Source organism: Lolium rigidum, chromosome 7, assembly GCF_022539505.1.
Source record: "Lolium rigidum isolate FL_2022 chromosome 7, APGP_CSIRO_Lrig_0.1, whole genome shotgun sequence".
NCBI lineage: Eukaryota > Viridiplantae > Streptophyta > Magnoliopsida > Poales > Poaceae > Lolium > Lolium rigidum.
Window position 1 is genome coordinate 186852969 of NC_061514.1, and position 16929 is coordinate 186869897.

At 42.5% G+C, this 16929-nt stretch overlaps 1 long non-coding RNA gene and 1 pseudogene across 1 annotated transcript; one reads left to right on the top strand and one right to left on the bottom strand.

Annotated features, from left to right (window-relative positions):
* Window positions 1–1168: 1168 nt before the first annotated feature.
* Window positions 1169–16052, bottom strand: LOC124674453 (annotated as a pseudogene).
* Window positions 11286–13833, top strand: LOC124674454. The gene is made up of 2 exons (XR_006993016.1): window positions 11286–11367; window positions 11485–13833. It is a non-coding gene; the product is annotated as an uncharacterized LOC124674454 (long non-coding RNA).
* Window positions 16053–16929: the final 877 nt, after the last annotated feature.

The window sequence follows — 16929 nt, forward strand, 5'->3', positions numbered from 1 at the left end:
AGAGAGGAGAAAGGGGATAAAGATGAAACGAACAGCTAGACTGAGACAAATAGTGATGGCCTGATAGGTTGTTGTAGCTGATAGGTTGTTGTAGCGGCAGCCACATACAGCCTCACGGACTCACAGTGTGTGCGTGACATGTGTAGGCGATATGGACTGGAGAATTAACATGTGTTACTCTATTTTTATCTTCCTATCACACTCGAATAATTCAATAAATATAGCGGCAAATAGAATCAACCATGTTAGTAAATTCATCCTTATTTTTGTTATTCTATTATTATTACTACCTTTTTACCGAACTTCCTAAAAAATTGATTTACCCTTTTTACGAAGGGAAAATGTTCCTTCATAGATTAGATACAATATAATTCTTCTTCCAACCTAATAGCTTGGAATGTGCTAAAAAACTCAATTGTTTGGAAAGCAAATTACCAAGATTGGTATGTAAAGTTAGACATTCCTATTTGTAGGTCATTTAAATAAAGAAATATTCATTGGTATTATGCAAAAAAACCACTTAATTAAGTTTGATATTCAGTTTTACAAATTGATTTACTTTATGCAATGTTCTGCTTTATTTTAAATACCATATGCTCATGGGTTCTAATACCTACTTCACAACAGATCACATTAAATTGATAATTGTGTTTTTCTTAATAAGCTCAGATTTGCAATTTAAGTTCACAATTTGAGAGAATAATACGTGCAGTGGGCTACACAATTAACCATTTTTTCTATTTATCAAGCCCAATTTTCAAAATTTCAAGTTGAAACTATAGATATAGTCTGTTCGTTACATTCAAACACTTCTGTCCTGCATGTCGTCGCATGTATAATTACTATGAATTTTTCAAATCTATTTCACACCACTAAAGATTTCTAAAGGCAAGTATAATATTTCATAAATATCTGCAACTTTTAAGACACACGCCCAAACTCAAGTACTTGGCACCTTCTCAAACAGTCGTAAAAAAAGTAGTACCACGGGCGCGGCGTGCCGCCGCGCCAATGCTTCCTAGTAAATATAAAAAAAATAGTTGAGTTATCTTGAATGCTTGAGATACACGTGACACACTCGATTGCTATATATTCACTGGGACATCCAGAGCAGGACTACTAATTGTTCATACACGATAACTCAAAATTATAAATTAAACACCACCTATGTCAATATATCATCGCCCTCCTGAGAGACCGGAAAACGTGTTGATGCTCGATGTTAGGTCCGGATACAACATGATGGATGGGCGAAATCTTCTGCTTTGCAACATGGACACCATGTTCACATTGAAATGTGTTGGTTCCAGCTCTGGTAGTGCCATGTCTCCATCAAGGTACTCCATGACTTGTCTCATGGCAGGTCTTGCAATGGGCAACGGATGCAAGCATAAGAGACCAAGCTTTAGCACCATGTTGGCCTCGTCATTGTCATAGTTACCTTGGAGCTTTGTATCCATTGCTTGCACGAGCGACCCATTATTCCAATGCTCAAGTACCCAATCGACCAGCATGATTTGTTTATCTTGTAAGTCTTGCTTGATTGGCCTTTGTCCACATGCAACCTCAAGAAGGAATGTGCCAAAGGCAAACACATCCGTAAGAGGAGAAGCCTTGCCCATTCGTAGCAACTCAGGGGCTAGGTAACCCATGGTGCCGACCACATGTGTGGTCTGTAGGTCGGTACCATGATCGTATAACCTGGCGAGGCCAAAATCACCGAGGCGTCCGTTCATTTCACCATCGAGGAGCACATTGCTTGCTTTTATATCTCTGTGTATGACAACCTTTTCCCACTTCTCGTGTAGATATAACAAGCCACACGCGACCCCTTTTATGACCCCAAACCTCTGGGTCCAATCTAGTGTGGGCTTGTCCTCTTCACAATGCAGATATTTATCGAGGCTGCCATTCGGCATGTACTCATACACCAGAATGAGTTCATCCTTACGCCGACAATAGCCAAGCAACTGCACAAGGTAGCGGTGTCGGAGGCGGCCAATACTAGCGACCTCATTGATGAACTCCTTCATTCCTTGCCCTGACTCATGGGGTACTTTCTTCACGGCTACTTCCATTTTGGATGTTGGGAGTACTCCTTTGTACACTTTCCCAAATCCTCCTGCACCTAGGAGGCGTTTATTCTTGAATCCGTCAGTAGCATGGTACAAGTCCTTGTATGAGAATCGATGTGGCCCAAAATCCAACTCCCAATCCTCAAGTAGCTCAGCATACCTCAGCCGCCTCCGTACAATAAGGAAGATGGCAGTTCCCACAAGGGCGATGAACACCGCAGTGGCTATCGGAGGGACAATTTCTAGGACCTTGGAACGAGCCTTCCGATGACCATGCGGCAACTTTGGCAAATTTGTGATGTTGATGGCTGGAGCCGGACAATCCATGCCAAAGCTCCAACCAAGCACGTAGTATTGTGTGTTGACTGGGCCAGTCGAACCTGACAAACCCACATAAGATGGGTCCTTGAGCACATCGGAGAGATTGGTGGTGGTTGAGAACAATGGCTTCCGAGGTTTGGCCGCACCAAAGGGAGCCAATGTCGAATTGACATGTGTGGTCTTTGCATCATATTCGACCCATAGTTGCATTGGCTCCCCACTATTCAGTGTTAAGTTGGTGAACGTACCAGTGTTGTCATCATAGAAACCAGCCGTGTGAGTTTGTATGGAGAAAAGGCTGTTGATGTCGATGCCAATATGGTTGCTGTCCATGTCCCTGAACTCCCCGTTCTTGAAAGTGTCGATCTCAACCGCAAATATGTGGTTGTCGGGGCTGCCATCTGTTGAGTCGTTGAAGAGGCCCAGAAACCCGCCCGAGAAGGTGCTTGAGAAGTTGTTCCTGGCGGCGATGAAGAAGGTCATGCCGTCGACGCTTGATTCGATGAATTCTGATTGGACACCGAAAACCAAAGAGACCGAGAAGGATCGGACCACGCCATTGGGGGACTTGCGGAAAAGCAAGGGATCCCGGTGGAACGCATAGCCTCTAACATCGGAGACGTTGGTCAGCTGGAGGAGCCCGTCTGGCCGGACCATGGCGACGCCGTCGAGGGTGACATCGGCCCCGTTGAAGCCAGAGTAAATGAACGACTGCGCCTGAGGGTTGTAGAAAGCCCCAAGGTTTGGGCCAAGGGAGAGGATGAAGCACACGTAGACAAGGATGCACGGATGCCGCTTGGCAGCCATGCCTATAGCTTGGAACTTGTAACAAGGTAGATGGAAGTGGAACTGAAAAGTGCGTAAGATGTGCACCGTTCTTTGCAGCTATCGGTTGCCGCGTCAGTACAGTCATCTTTTTCTTTTTGCCAGCATCGGGTGGATGGAGAGGCCGAGCTATGCGAGCTCGTCAAAGTCAGATCTTTCGTCTGAAAAAATGGCCTGTTCATGTCACAAGGATGATTTTTCTTCGAGTTTCAGCTTTCACATAGGAGACCGCAATACTTTTACCTTAAAAAGGAGATTACAATATTTCAAGTTGGTTGGTCCAAAATTTACGACGACCTCTACACACACTGACTGACGCACACACGCACATCATTTTCGGCAGCGCGGTAGAAGAAACAAATAGTCCCTCCAGTTTTATTTACCCTGTGTTTTGGTTTTAGTCAAAGTTAAAGTTTCTAAAATTTAATGAAAGATATAGCAAAAAGTATCAACATCTATAAATGCATATTTACATAATATAAAAATACATTTCAAGATGATTCTAGTGGTACTAATTTATACTCCCTCCGGTCGGATTTAATCGACGCGGAGGGAGAGCTGTGCACGCATGTTATTAGGAGACGCACGCGTCGATTAATTGCGTCCAGAGGTAGTATTTTAGATATTAATAATTTTTCTATATTTGTAGACAATTCTTTTTCCTAAAATTTGAATTTAACTAAAGCTAGAACACAGGGAAATTACAAATGGAAGGAGTACATAACATATTGCGCGTGATTTAAGACATGGCGGTCGGGCGACCACACCCTCAGGACCCAAGTGAAGCAAATACCCGCACAAAACAAGTAGTAGGACGCCTTAGGAAAACAACCCAATGACCACCTCCGAACCTAGGCGCACCTCACAATTCTCTCCATCGACGAAGAAATGTGTTTTGCCTATCTTCATTGATCTAGCCGAACTATAGAGTTTCGAGAGGGTCCACCGGCGAACTCCAATGAAAGAAGTGCCGCAGATTACCGGACCGAGTGGTATTCGGTTGCATGCAACCATACTTTTCCTGGCTAGTAATGGTGGTTTGAATCCTTGTGACAATGAGGTTTTGGATTGGTGATTCGTGACTTAGAGCAGCGGCATTGGCAAATGGGGGCGACAGCATAGGAGAAATTCTAAATTTGCAGGGTAATACCCAAGGTATGACCATAATTGGTTGTGCTTAGCAATTGAATTGTGGAAGGCATCGTTTTGTGAGAGCTAGTCTATCGATGGAGAACAAACCCATACTCCGGGGACTCCTTCTAGGTGAAAACCTATGATCAATGATCATTGCGACAACAATGCTTGTGGACTGTTCCTATTCATCACTTTTGGAGAAAATGAATTCTGATGTTGTCTTGGTGGTGTTTGGTCTTCTACAAGAAACAAATAACTGTAGCGGAATTTTTCCTTTCTGTAATTCCTCTTTCTTTTTTGGCTGTATCCATCCATATTTTCATTAGGGCACTGCGTTGTTTCAGAGGCTAGGTGTAATTGGTATCTTCGCGATATTAATGTATTCCCGTTGTCAAAAAAAAGATGTGGGTCCTTCAGGTCAAGCGGATCTTGATGCCAACGATGTGGTGTTGCAAGTGGCGTTCGAAGTCATGGATGAGGAAAGTCCATCTCGTCCTGCCTCGCCGGATCGCCCGCTTTTGAACAATATACGCAGAGTTAGAGTCATCTTGAGAGTTTAGGTCATAATGTCAAGAACACACCTACCTCAATATATACATGGGTATTGTGGTCATATTATTTACTTACAAAATTCTTCTTTTCTTGAAAATTGCATATTGACGCATTGATCATACCGAAGTTATATGAAATCTACTAATTTGTGTTAATGCTAATTTTTGTATGGCCAGTACAAACTAATAAGCTCTAGAAGACTTGGTATTTCACATTGGAAATGGAAATATATATTGATATAATTATACCATACAGATAGACCATATTAGCCATATTAAACACGAGCTTGTTTAAGTTTGTGTGTTTCAACATTTCTCCACATAAAACAGTATAGTTTATCATTTCAATTCTCGTGATAACTATTCTCATTCGGTTTTCAAATTAGCAATATCTGTAGCAAAACAATGCACTTGGTAAACTGTAGGATACTTGCGTTAGTAAAAACTACAATGTAGACCAGGCTTTGCGCCGTAACTGGAATCAATGGCTCTAAATAACATAGCTTCTTTCCACAATTATTTCTGATTGTTTTAACAACTTTTGTCAGTAAAAGGTTCGTTGCCAATCTGTAGTAACGTGTGGGGTATTATCTAGTAAATAACATGGCCACGCCAAAACGATTAGGCCACACCAAATCTCTAGACAATGGTTGAGCAAGAAAACAACTAGAAGTCCACCATATTGGTAGGTACAACAAAAAATGAAGATCAGACCTACTATTGCCGGGCTTTACATCGGCATGCACCAGTATGTGCCGCGGAGGGCGCCGATAGGACTATCGCGACGATCATTTTTTTGGGCGAGATTGCTTACGATCCATCGGCGGACTTATGTTTTTGCGTGACATATAGAGTTGCGGTTACATGCATTTTTCCATTAGTGAATGCTCATTTGTAATTATTGGTGTACTATATAGTAACATGATAGCTAAGGAAATAATAACCATGGATATTTAACTGAAGCATGTAGTATTTATCTTAAATGTCCAAGTGCTTAATCGGGTCAAAGGATTTTATTGAAATTGTAGAGTATTCCAATCCACAAACATTTTAAATGTATCAACCAATACTCATGTCCTACCTTTTATAGCACATGTGTTCAACCTTTGATGGATATGAAGACATATTCTTTTTGGGTTTATTTAGGAGGGAGCCAAATCGGTGAATTTCCCTCTGTTTTTTAATATTTGCAAACAGTCAAGTTCTGTAGTAGATATTTGATTCTCATTTTTTTGGAAAAAAGATTCAATCTATGTTATAACTATATCTGAGTTCGTATTTAGTTTAGAAATATGGTAATGAGAGGGCTAAAGGTATTCTTGGTTTGTTTGATCCGGTACACCTACCATTTAGTCCATCTATTGAATCTTCTCTTTCTTAATAGATGGCCCCATTTTACTGATCTCACAGCGATCCACGTCACTTGATTAACAATTTTCAGATTCCCACGTTGTTTCCAGCCGTACGCCACGATTTGTCTCGCCAGACTGACACGACAGAGCCGACCGATAGACCCTTCCTCGCTAGACCCACGCGCCTGGACCAGATGGGCCGATCGATGGCACTGGCCCATGACCCCGTTAGACCTACGTTCAGTTGCGGAAAAAAAAGCGACTGGCTGACTCTGTTCGTCTTCCTCGTGTACTCTCCCCATAGATCTCTCCCCCACCATGCTACAAATGCTCATGAAACCGTCCCATATGCCCACCATTCATCTGCCATGATTGCCCTGTAATTAGAGAAGAAACTGCTGCCCTAAACTGATCCGGCACCACCTCCTTCTATAAAAAGCTCACTCTATTCCAATGGAGTTCCAGCGCGGCCGCCTCCTCGCGTCCATCTCTGCAATTGTAATCCACCAGTAGTTGTGCGCTCAAGGTTCTCCTCCCTTCTTTCTTTTTATTCCCTCACTAATATTGGTCAATTTGTTCAGGTTGTTCTCTGCGCTCTAGATCTGATCGACATTTTGCCTCCTCCGATTTGGTTGGATTTTCATTGGATTATGTGTGTTACTCACTCAAGCCACTGAATTTGTGCGATTACAATTGGATTCTGAGTGCTGGTTTCAAAGACGAATATACTGATTACTTCCCAGCTATGTTTCTGAAAATTAAGGTAAGTATCCCAAGATTGGTATGTTCCAGTAATTTCTCTTAGCTTCGACGTTCTGTTCAAATAAGAAATTTATTTATTTTTCCTATTTGGCATGATTGATTGTTAAGCCTGAATATATGTGCCTGCATCGAATATGCTCATGAAACCTTCAGATGCATCCATCGAGTAGATACTGCTCGATTTAACTGTGCCGCCCCCGCCTCCAAGTTAAAAACCAACCTGTATTGTCATCAGCATCAACCACACCACCCTACTTGCATCGCCACCTCTTGAAGTAGTCTTCACGCTGGCAGCCTGCTGCTCCCGATTTTAATCCCCTTTTTTTGAATCCCACAACATATGTTCCTCAATCTGGCAGGTTTCTGGCTCGGAAGCTCCTCGAACTTTTGCCCCTCCAGCTGATTGGATTGAATTATGCGTGGTGCTTGCTGAATGTAGGAGTATGAGGAAGCGACAATCATCACGTGTACTGCCTACTGACGCTGGACAGCAATGCCTGCTTGCATCGGTACACAAGCTCTCATCTCTTACCCTCAATTTTCAATTTACCTAGGATGAGCACATGCATTTTCTACTTTCATACCCTTGCTGGTCGCATTTATTTGTTACTCTGAAATCGCCGTTGAATTAATTAGTTACAGTGCAATTTGCTCTCCATCGCCTGGCCCTCTCTAAAATCTGAACAGGGGCATTTATCGAGCTATATGTACGTCTGAAACCCTGTCTAAAACCATGTCAAAAGATGAAGGGACACATGATTTTGAGCTAAACAGGCCCTCCGATCTCTATATGTACGTCTTCCTTCAATTTTTTATGTTCCTACAATTGATCGAGTGGGGTTTGCTATCAGAGATCACACGAGGTATGTGATCTATTCTCCTTGGTAGTGTCTTTGACGTCTCAGTTTTGATTGTCTTTGCACACGAAGTTTCTTTCTTTGCCAGGTTGTTTGCTTGGAATGCGTCGTTACTGATTGGTTAAACTTTGATTTGATTCTTGCAGAAGTGAAGAAATGTTGACATATGTTGATGTATTTATCTCATTTTACGTCCCCTACTTTCTTACATTTTTCCTTCTCTTTGCAGCTGTTGAATCGCATTACTTGTGATTTGCATCTAGGAGCCTGCCCTAGCAACCTTGAACATGGGCATATCTGACAGACAACAAGCCTATTTAATTTAAAAATGGTGAGTTGAAGCATTTATATTTTTTCCTGAGTGTTTTCTGTTTGCAAAACCTACGCCCTGATCAGATATTGGAAACATACTGACAATCATTTTCTTGAGGTATTCTTCCATTTCAACCAATGTAGGTCATACGCACAGTGAGATTCCTTTTAAATAGTACAGTCACCAACAGTTCATATTTCTCACACCTTGGATAAAATTGTTAAGGCAATCTTTGTTTGTTCCATTCTTTTGATCAGATTATGCAGTGCAATGTGTAGTCAAGAGCCAATTTTACAATGGTGAACTGGTATGCTCTGTATATACATACTCACACCACCGATGCAATAATCTAAACATCCTAAGATATTTTCATACTACTAGCTTTTCTTGGATCGATGTTGATGACCAGCAAGTGCTCATATTTTTTAAAGTCTGTACTCTACTGTAATTTCGTTATCAGGAACAATTGATGTTTACCTTATAACAAGCACTTTTTGTGCAGCTCCCTCTGACCTCTTTTTTCTTTGTACATGGAGCATTCTTATAGTCAAGTTTTCAGGACTTGACAATGTTAGAGCAAGAAAAGGATTTTCAGTTTCTTGGGGACAGATCAAATGCTGCATTTTCTTTTAGTTCTACAGGTCTTGGTCGCTATCTAAGTTGAACTAATAGCGCCTCACATTGTTCTTTTCTTTCTGTGACGCGACGCTAAAACATCATGTTCATAAGGATGAATGAGTGCCCATGTCTTGCATTTTCCAAATGTAAAATATATGATGAATGAATGAAGGTGCTTCATATACTGATCAAATAGGAAAAAGCAGTTGCCGTTACATTTTTTCCGCCAATAATCAACTTTTGCTTTGGAACCGTCATTGTATTCTTCATATGAATACAATATATATATGCCGATGTTAGTATAGTTCCCTCTTTCAAACATAATACTTTGAATTTAACTCATCACAGAGAAACTCCTGGCTACAAGTTTAACTTTCCATGGTAAAATACATGATGTCAACAATTTGTATGCGAATGTTCCCGCAGCAACGCGCGGGGAATCATCTAGTATTATTGTTTGTGCAAATGTCTATTTGTTTTGTAAGCCACCATCACAAAATTACTTTGTAATATTTCATTATTTTTCTAGATAAAATAACACTTTTAGATAAATGGAATATATTAATACCATATAGATAACAAATGCACCTTTCCTACAAAACATCATGATGTTAAGAGCTAGTTGAGACATCAGTAATGCACATAACCCAAAAAAAATCAAGGAGAATGAAATAGTATGGCCCTACCAAAGCGATTAGTGACTCGCAACAAGGGAAACAACAACCACCAATGGAAACACTTGGACTGCGGAAAATAATCTCCAATAATGGCATCTATAGGGAAAAATAAATGCACTAGTGCCACCATCGACATGATATTAAATTGATGCACTAGCCAGTTATCCTAAAAGTCTAAACTCATAGAAAGGATTAGGCGATATATTGTATTTTTAACACTCCTCTCAGGTCTAGGCAGGTGGAATTTTTTTCACTGTTCTAAGACATAGATTAGGGTCACCGCAGATATTTATTTTAACACTTTGTTGGCATGTATTTGACCTCAAGACATCTGGCTCTGATATCATATTAAATTGATGCACTAGTCGGTTATCCTAACAGCCCGCATTGATCGGAAGGGCTAGACAATAATATACTCCACCCGTCTCAAAAAACTTGCTTTAGATTTATCAAAAATTAGATGTATCTATATATTATCTAGTATGTAGATATAGACAAATCTCAGATGAGTGTGGCATTTTAGAGGCCGAGCTACATGTAGCTCTTTATTTTCAAACACTTAAAATTTATATTTTAATGTTTCAAAAAAATATGAAACAAAATTATAGAGGTAGCTACTGATGCAAGATACAATGGTGTAAAATCTCAATGCAAAATAATTTGTATTCTAGGCTACATAAAATTGACAAAATCTGACATATTTTATAATCCTGAAATGTACAATATTCACTATAAAATTTGTCGGAATTTGTTATTTTTGTGCATCCTAGAATATGAAATAGTTTATATTGAGATTTTACCTCATTACAGTATACATCATTAGCTATATTTAGAATTTTTATTCGAATTTTTTGAAACTTTAAATCACAAATTGTAAGTGTTTATAAATAAAGGGCTACATGTAGTTCAGTCTCCGTTTGAAGTTTTCCAATCTCAGACAAGTTTCATAGGACGAAGGGAGTATTATATTTCTGACACATGAGAAAATGGGTTTCACCCATGAGGAAGTTTGGAAAATCTCTAGATAATGCCTTCAACAACAAAACAACTAGAAGTCCACTATTGATAGGTGTACTACAAATGAGGATCGTACCTAGCGTTTTCAGCCATAAAATCGAGACTCATACTCGAGGAGCACCACCAAAATTAAAAGAACATTTCTTTTTTGAAAAGGAGGCAAAACCCGCGGGCAGGTCTCTATTTTGTATTTGTTTCGGTCTTTAATGTGTTGTTTTATATGTTGACGAGGTATAGACAACATATAATCATTTTATGTAGAGATAGTAATTTGAAAAAGGTGCTAAAACAGGAACTGCGAGTGCTAAGGCATCATCAAAGATATACGAGGAGGGCTAAAAGCCGTGAGATGTTTACAAAGGGCACTTAGTAAGCAGGACATGTATACATCCTTTAAGAGCACTAAGCTCCCAGGGTTGGGAGCGTCCCTGGGCGCTCTGCCCGTCGTTTTCGCGGGGCCCACGTAGGATGCGTGCGTGGTGCATTTCGGCCTGTGCGGGCGACTAGGCGCTACGTGTAAGCGAGGAAAGCTTTGTCGGGGTCGGTTCGAGATTGGTTTTGACCGGCTCTTCGCACTTCGCTCTGTCTTTCTCTTCCTTCTCTTTTCTTTTCATCGCGGGCTCACCTACTTTTCCTGTTCGTCCGTTGAGCTGCGGCAAGGCGTGGTGGTTTGGGGGCGCTGCGGTGGTGGCTGGGCTGCGGCAGGGCGTGGTGGTTTGGGGGCGCTGCGGTGGTGGCTGGGCTGCGGCGGTGCGTGGAGATTTGGGGGCGCTGCGGTGGTGGTTGGGCGGCGGCGGTGCGTGCGAGCTTGGGCGACGCCGCGGTGGCCGTACGTCTTGTCCGTGGCGGCTCCTCCTTCTCGCTGGTTATTTCCCCCTCTTTCCTTCTATTTCATGTTTCTCGCGGTAGTGACCGATGAGATTGGAGCGGGTTGTGTCTTGTGTGGAGACTTACCTTGTGCGCATATGGGCATGGTTTCTAGGGATTTAGGTGCGTGGATTCGGGATTTGACTGGCTGGACACAAATTCGATTCTGATTGAGGTTTCTCTTTTAAATCTCAACCCTGGCATGCAATTTTTTTTCACGATTTACATGACTGTTAGTTGTTTTGAAATCCTTTTTGCTGGTCCAAAAGGTACGCAACAAGATAGAACCTTCTTACCATGAAAATAGTCACTACTTCTGATAGTTAATGGAACTGGTGTTTGGGGCTGCGGCTGCTATTAGGCTCTGCGGTGTGATGCAGTGCCAGCTTGCCATGAGGCTGCCCTTGTTGGCGCTTCTTTGTCGATGCCCGTGGCCTCAGCCTCTGCGGTGGCTGGTCCAACTGCCTCCCAACACGTTGTTGGTGCTCTCTTTCTTGGCTTCTGTATTGTTTTTCCCATGGTTGGTTTTGGACTGCGCGGAAAAATGAATTCCTCAGGAGATTGGGAGGATCTCGGTTGATCTCGCCGTGAATTCCAAGTTAAGTTACCCCTTCCTCTCTTTGCTTGAATCGACTAGGATCTTGCTGGATCTCACTCTTGATACAGTCTTTCGAGGCATCCATTTAGTTAGACTGAATCCAACCCTCCTCTATAGTTCTTCAATTGTGATAGGATCATGATTCTTAGTATTCTCGGTAAATGTCTGTTATGTCGTTGTACTGTAAGGATCCTGAGTTCTAATGAACGATTAAGAGAGAACATTTGTTGTAATAACAATTAAGAGAGGACATGGATATTGCTTGCTTTTTGCATCTAGGTTCAATTGTTGATGGGACCATTCTCTTGGTTATGAGTTGGTGTACTGCTGTTTAGCTTCACCTTAACCATGTATTGACACTGGAATACTAACTGCTGCTTTTCGACCCAACTTCTTCTTTTTTAATCTTTCGAGATTCAACCGTGTAATCTGCACTACATATGAACCAAATACTTTACTGAATATTACATGCACAAACTTCCTTGCATCCCTTGAGATTTCGGTTCTATCTAATTTTGATATAGCTATCTCTCAAATTCATTGCTGCTCAATCTTCTAAGCCTGGAGATAATGAAAGTTTAATATTACTATCATGGAAATGTTGTTATTAATTGGCAGTCTTGGATTTATGTTGGAATAGTGTTGGATGGTTGTGCTGGTGCTGAGTTTTGGTGCCGAACTCAAACTTTTTCTGCTCAAGCGAGCTTTTTTTGCCGTTTGCCTATATGGGTGTGCTCAGGTTTTTAAATCGGATGCACGTTATTGAGCTCTTGAACGAGTTGTTGGTTTCAGTTGCATTGTAGGTTTTCTTCGGTATATCATTTCTCCATTTTGTGGTATGTCTTATTTAGTTGAGAACCATTGTACTGCAGGCACAAAGACACAAGCCACAAAACAAACAAAACGTTGGCAGCAAAAAAACAGAGCAGCAAAGCGGTATGTTAACATAGGGATATGCTGATATTATTTGGTAACAATATCTGGTATGTTATTTCACTGCATGTATGTTCTCTCTTTAGTTCAAGGAACCATCTTGTTTGCTGTTGTGAGTTCGGTTTGTTGACTTGTGTTGTATTTTCTTCCTCCTTTTCTTAGTATGCTTCACATAGGACTTGAAAAGCCAATTCCTACTCCCTGTTACTGCCAATTTTTAGATTTTCTAAAATATATGGATGGAAATCAAAGCTTCTGATCTTGTCCTACTAGAATTATCTAAAATTGAAACCATAGGAAGTTGGTGCTTCTACAGATAATTATTGCACAATATTAACTGAAAATATATTTTCTCTGTATGTGAAGTGTAAATTTCTAGGTATGTATTTTACCTCCTAACCTTTCTTTAGAGATTATGTATAAAATGCATGTAATCAACTCCCATCTTACAAACAATTCCCCTGTTATAGGTAGATCCTAGACTGGTAATTTGATCTTTTGGAGGCTGGTAAATGGTTCAAGTGGAGGAACCTCACTCATTCTTGAGCCTCACTCTATCATTGTCTTACCAGACATATTTAGATGGAAATAACATCCACAAAAGGAGGAATCTCTCACCAAGGCATAGAGGGATTGGTCAGAAGTTCAGAGCCTAAAATCCTCCCGATTGCCTTGCTGATTGTACTGATAGCTTTAAGAGAAGAATAAGTAATGTTCTTTCTTAGCTTTTAGTTATCTGTCATCGTCTAATTATAAGTAGTTATTGACAGTGCTCCTGAAGTTTTTGTTATAATCAATAACTGAGCAAGAGACCATTAAGGGGCTTTGATGTGGACTATGTATTATTGGTAAATGTGATTTTAGTTGGATAAATCAGCCTGATACTTCTGCCGCTTTTACGCAATTTTACATGAAGATGATGCATTATTATGAGGTGCTTTTGTTGTACTGGAGTTTTGTGAGTGAGACAAGTATGCACGATTAAATTCATAATGCATAACTGGATGATGGTTTTGATACAGATGGATCATGTGGGGCTGTTAGGTTCAGACTTCAAATGGGAGCATTTCTGCTTGCTTGTGTGTGTCCTAATTCTTACCGTGTGGTTCTGGTTCGCTTTGCTTCGAGATGTCTGCTCGGATGTTGTGGTTGCTGGTTGCACACGGTGCACACGGACAGTGGCGCCTGCCAGTATGCATCCTGAAGCATACGTGTTGCACCAAAAAATCTAAATGCCAGTGGTGAAGAACGGCGCTGCAACGCGCGCTAGGTCCATCTAGTACAGTATACACGTGGTTCATATCAACCCATAAATCTAGAAATAAACAATTAGTTGCACACATATTTTGGAATTTACGGCCGGAACCACACAAACTAGCAAAGGGCTGAGCAGATTGGAGATGCAACAAACAAGGGCCCTGATCTTACCAGGATTCATCTTCCACCTGACAGGATTGATGCCGTCATGGAGGAAGGACATGTCATGATGTACGGGTCAAACCCTTCCCTTTGCATCACAGCGAGCATCTCGAAGGTGTTGTGTATTGGTGTCAGCTCTGGCGATGTCCTGGCACAGTCAAGGTATTGGATGACTTGGCGCATGGTAGGTCTTGCATCCATGAATGGGTGCGAGCATAATAGCCCTACCTTGAGAGCTAAGTAAACTTCATTTACATCATAGTCACCAGGGAGTTTACTATCCACAATCTCACTGAGTGATTTATTGTGCCAATGCTGAAGAACCCGATCAACTAACATGGGGTGTTCTTCCCGTATATCTTGCTCAATTGGCCTTTGTCCACAAACGACTTCAAGAATGAATATGCCAAATGCGAACACATCGATAAGAGGGGTTAACTTTCCGGTGCACGCTAGCTCAGGAGCTAGGTATCCTACTGTGCCAGCCACATGTGTGCTCCGCGGATCTGTGCCATGGTCATACAGCCGTGATAGACCAAAATCACCTAGTCGGGCATTCATTTCCCGATCGAGCAGCACATTGCTTGCCTTGACATCTCTATGAATAACAACCTTCTCCCACTCCTCGTGAAGGTAGAGTAATCCAGAGGCAACACCTCTGATGATCCGAAACCTTTGAGCCCAATTCAGAGTAGGGAGCCCTGTGTTGTCCCGGTGATACAAATACTTGTCGAGGCTTCCATTTGGCATGCACTCGTACACCAAAAGCAGTTGGCCTTTTCTCCGGCAATAGCCGAGTAATTGCACCAAATTATTGTGTTGAAGCCGTCCAATACTGACTACTTCGGCGATGAACTCCTTCATGCCCTGCTTGGAGTCGTGAGACACCCTCTTCACGGCTATTTCCAGTTTAGATTTTGGCAGCACACCTTTGTACACCCTTCCGAATCCCCCAACCCCTAGTAGGTTATTGCTCTTGAATCCTTGTGTTGCATAGTGCAGATCCTTGTATGAGAACCTGTGAGGCCCGAACTCGACCTCCCAATCTTCCCGTAGCTCGGCGTACCTCCTATGCCTTCGCACCAGTAGGAATATAGTAATTCCCACGGCCAGGACAAACGAGGCTGTTGCTAATGGTAATACTGTCTCCGGGACCTTGGACCGAGGCTTGGGGCCGACACGAGGAAGCTTTGGCAGTCTGCTGATGTCGATAGCCGGCGCAGGTCTATCCATGCCGAAGCTCAAGCCAAGTATGTAATGCCCGCTGCCGTCCATGCCCGCTGCAGAACCGAAGCCAAGGTATGCCTCCTCGGTGAACACTGTTGAGAGGTCATAGATGGCCGAGAGAAGTGGCCTTGCTGGTTTGGCCATCCCCAGTGGAGACATGGTCACGTTGATTTGTGCCGACTCCCCTCCGTAATCTATCCAGACTTGCAACCCCTCGCCGCCGGTGAGGTTCAAGTTGTTGAAGGAGCCTGTTTTGTCGTCGTAAAAGCCAGCAGTGTGGGACTGGATGGAAATGGCACTGTTGATGTCGATGCCAACATGATTGGCATCCACGTCCCGTAGTTCCATGTTTATGACGGTGTCGAACTCGATGGCGTCATGGCGAATATGTGGTTGCTGGAGTTGCCCTGGTTCTCGGAGTTGAAGACGCCGAAATACTGAAAAAGAAGAGAGGAGGAGAAATCCATGGTCTTGGCAATGAAGAAGGCCATGCCTTGGCTGGATCGGTAGTTGGGGTGGATGGCGAGCACAAAGGAGACGGCGAAAGGTTTCACCGTACCGTTGGTGGAATCGAGGAAGCGCAGCGGAGCAGGGTAGAAGGCATGGCCTTTGAGCCTCTGGTGGGCGTTGGTTAGGTCCAGTAGGCCGTCTGGGGTGATTGTGGCTACGCCGTCGATGGTGATGTTAGCTCCGGCGAAGCCCGAGTAGACGAACTGGTCAACGCCGGCAGCGAAGACCACTGGTAAGTTAAGGACAACAAAAAGGAAATTTAGCAGTAGCATCGACATGATGATGAGTTGGATATGAATCTGCTGGCGATGCAAAACTTGACTTATTTTGCTCAGGAACTCAGCGGGCGTTTATACTAGTCTGCAGCGCGCTGAGCTATGCATGGATGTCTTTGCTTGGCAACACAACTATGGTGACTTGTCAAAATCGGCACGAATCATTTGATTTCTCCTCCGTCAGGTCTCGTCATAAACGTGGAGATTAATTTCAGTTATTTCTTTGCCAAATTCAGTGCGACCACACAACAAGTAGTCTAGCTTTCTCCGACGTTCATACTAGTGTGCAGACTTGACAAAATTGGCACGAACCATTGTTTCATCCTTGGTCAGCAAAGTGGACAAAGCCGGCAGGGAAGACTGGTAGTGATAGGTTAAGGACAACAAAGAGGAGACTTATCAGTAGCATTGACAAGATGGTGGGCCTGAGGTTTGATTTTTTTTTTTTTTGAAACACAGTACAAACACAGGCGCTCACATACACGCGCATACACTCACCCCTATGAACGCACACACGCACACCCTACCTATATGAGCACCTCTGGAAGACTGAGCCGGCAGATTGGATCTTGAAATAGACGAAGTCATCACAGGCGCC